A 3,685-nucleotide genomic window follows, 5' to 3' on the forward strand; every position below is an offset into this window, starting at 1 on the left:
GAGGGCTGGGGGCTGGGGGGGGGTGCAGTTGTTTCACTGTCACCATTAGGTTCAAGTGGCTTTTACTGTAATTATGGCTCCTTTCAGGATTTGGCCCTGTGAGCCCGGAGCGTATCCAGTGTCTCTGCACCTCATTACGGCCTGACAGGCCGCTCATCATCGCTCTCATCCTTCCCTGGTTGTTCTGGTTTTGACAGCAGGGCAGTTCATTTCACCTCATACGCTGCAGCAGAATAAGTTACGGCCTTATTGCATTGAACGTGAAGCGTATGATTCAGCACCCCAACGTCCCCCTCCTCCTCCTGAGACGGTATGAGGACACGTCCAGCACACTCTCACCGGCTCCAGAACTAATGAAATCTCAGTGAATGTATGAATTCCCCCCTCTGTGTACGTTTCAGATTATCTCCTCTGGTCCCTGAGCAGCGTAAACCACAGGATATTAATTGTTAAACCACAGGAAAACACACACACACACACAACTGTGATCTCAATAAGTTTAGCAATTCACTCACTGTGTAAGGATTATATAAAGGCAGCAGTTCAGGGTTAAGACCGTTATATATATTATACGTATAAAAATCAAAACTTATGTTTGATTTTTTAGACTTTTTTCAATAGTAAAGCTACAAAAAAAGAATTAAAAAAAATTATCCTGTATCAGCATCACTATGGCTTCATTGATTCGCATCTTTTATACAATCAAATATTATTAAATGCAAAAATAAACGTGCTCCTTCAACTTTAAACGTCAAGTAATGTAAAATCCTCAAACCTTGGTTCAGTAGATCCTGACCATTTCAGATGGTCAGGGAAACCATCAGTCAAACCGTTTCATCTCATCCAACGCAGCGGTTCCTGGAGTGGGGAGCGGGACCAGAACGAGTCATATTAATTTCAATTTCAGTATTTTCTTCATTCGTCTCAAACACTGATTTGTATTTTTGTATTAAGTCTTGGAAATAAAGCTGGGGTCATTTCTGCACCTAATTTACTGTTTTTAAGTAAAGATGTCCGATATCTGATATGCCAATATCGTAACACTTCATTTCCGATTCCGATATCAACCGATACCGATACATGCAGCTGTTTGGGTTAAAGACCATATTTGGTTGTGTGCAGTGGCGTGATGACAATAATTCACCACCACACTTTCACTTTCACTTCAAACTATTTTAGGCGATTACATCGCATATTTAATGCTGCCCCCTGTGGCAGCCTCCGAGTTGCAACCATACATCCCTAATGGCGCCTCCTGTGGCAGGCTGTGTGGGCTGCAAAGACTTGCACTAAAAGCTTCCCCATTGTGGGATAAATAAGGAACTCAATTATTATTAAATTCTTGTCAAACTGTGACCTCGTCAGAACATACACTACAGAAAACTCCTGCCTCCTGCCTCTAACCCCCCCCCCCACCTATATTTATTTAGCATTGGGTAAATGTCCTTGTTCGGTGACATAAACAGATGTGACTGTCAGTTTCCGACTCATAATCTCAAGCCGATTTACAACAAATGTCAACAAAATGACGAGTCACAGGAAAGAGTTCCACTGTAAGTCTCCTGGGTGCAGTAAATCTGCAGGTCTCCTGCGGGGGGTGCTAATGGAGTCCATGTAACTCGATGATCGTATCCGTCCAAGCCAGAGTGAATGGTTGAAACAGAAGTGTGTGCAGAGTTCTCGTTCGTCATTTCCGCTCATCCTCCTGACAAGACAGAGCTTGAAGAGCTGGGACAGATCTGTTCTCCAGAGTACCGCAGGAGAACCGTGACCAGAGAACAGTGGAGGCCTGTCGTCTGTTCCTGCCTCAGATCGACGCCCGAGCCAACACAGACATTTTTCATCTGTCGCAGTTCGCTTATTAAAAACATCCATGATGGATCACTTCATTTACTTTAGGAGCTTAATCCCAGGATTCTGCTACACGACTGACATCAACCGGATACTGCTGTTTGATTGGCTGCGTGGGTCAGAACTGAACCGTCACCTTGAAACAGAGCTGAGGTTTCAGAGTTCATGTTCATCAGTTTGTACGACAGAAAGATGCAGTTGAAGTGAACACCACTTAGAATCTCTGAATCTCTCAGAAGATTTAGAGGAGCGATTATCAACTGGCGGCCTGCAGGCTGAATATGGCCCATGGAACCATTTAATTCGGCCTGGAATTCCAAAATAAAATAATAATAAATAAATAAATAATTAATAATAATGCTTACATTTTTTTTACTTGAGTGTCCAGTCCCCATGTTGTCTGTCCAGAAAGATTCATGGCATTCATGGAGTATAGATTTTTTTTTTCACAAAATGTGTGGGTTTTTTTTCAGTCCAGTTTTATCTTTTTTTTAAATATATTCAGTTTTACTGCATATTCTCCTGTAAAAAAAACATTTTTTTATTCCCTATTTGTGAATTATTACATTAGCTTAGCACAAGCAAATGAATTAGCAAACATGAGCTAGCTTGCTACACACAAGGTTCAGCAAGGCAGCCTGGCGTTTATCACCCCATCCAATTTTCTGAGGCCCCCTAGCGGCCGCCGCTTTAACAGACCACTAGTCTGAAGTGTCTTTTTTTCCCATCATGTTATGTATTATTATTGGTTCAGAGTAAAAGTCCTGGGGCCGGAGCCTATTGATTAGTTAACACAGTTCATTGATTGATAAAAACAGCCCCAGGTCGTGGGCCGTTCTCCAGTTTTTGGTTTTTCTGATGATACATTTCCCAGACAACTCCCTGTGGGATCCAACGACCACAGGAACAGCTGATACTTGTGAGTAGGTCTTTAGAGTCTGCAGGCTTCGATGGAACACGATGATAAGGGCAGCAAGAGCCATAAAGATGGTGGGGACGGACAGAGTCCACGTCTGACGACTGATCCTGGTTCAGCCAGCGGCGTCCAGTCAGGGGCTCCTGACACAGAGTCACTTCCTGTCCCTGGAGGAGCACGTCTGATATGAACTTCTGACTATATAAGGAAGAGATGGACTTTGTCACCACACCACAGACTGAACTCCACTCGGAAACAAAAGTTAGTCTCATGGTAATGAGGGAGTAAAAAATAGGTTCTCGTGCCGAATACAGACCGTCACTGAGTCTAATCCTGTTCCCAAGATGTAAAATTAGAACACTGTAAATGACCTCTTTCTTGGTATTTGGCATTATATTTACCCACAAATATTTACAGTCTACATTTAGCCCATATTCAGAGAGAGACATTCTCTACTGTCCACTAGATCTAGGCCACAGACTGGACCAATAGTTGTTGGTTCAAATACGGACTTTAAAAGAAGTAAAGTCTCATTTATATGATGGTTAAAGCAACAAATATTTATCAGATTAGGCACCACGTATGTTTAGTGGTATATAGGACAACGTCTCCAGAAGATGACGTCAGCTTCACAGACCAGGTCTAATATAGAACAGAAGAGTAAGAATTACACCTGTCTGTGTGCAGGAGCCTTGAACGCAGCTCCTCTCCTTCAGTGTCACAGTCTGCAGCCATTTGTGTAGTTATGAGTGATTAATGAGGATTATATAAGTGCTGTGGTCTGTGTGGTCAGCTGAGGAGGGGGCAGAAAAGAGGAAGTTAAGGTACGCGGATGACATTAATTATACATTGCTGTGAGCTCACATGCTTTCAAGAAAATTAAATGTGTTCTCAATTAATTCACGTCAAGATAAATGC

The 3,685-nt window shown here is 42.6% G+C and overlaps 1 long non-coding RNA gene across 1 annotated transcript in view; it reads right to left on the bottom strand.

Moving 5' to 3' along the window:
* LOC112487379 (uncharacterized) overlaps window positions 1-3,685 on the bottom strand; it is an 8,699-nt gene that overhangs the window by 3,021 nt on the left and 1,993 nt on the right. Inside the window, exon 2 of the long non-coding RNA XR_003050430.1 lies at window positions 776-858. This is a non-coding gene — a long non-coding RNA (uncharacterized LOC112487379). The remainder of the gene's footprint in view (window positions 1-775; window positions 859-3,685) is intronic.

Source organism: Cynoglossus semilaevis, chromosome 1 (genome assembly GCF_000523025.1).
Source record: "Cynoglossus semilaevis isolate Cse_v1.0 chromosome 1, Cse_v1.0, whole genome shotgun sequence".
In the NCBI taxonomy this organism is placed as follows: domain Eukaryota; kingdom Metazoa; phylum Chordata; class Actinopteri; order Pleuronectiformes; family Cynoglossidae; genus Cynoglossus; species Cynoglossus semilaevis.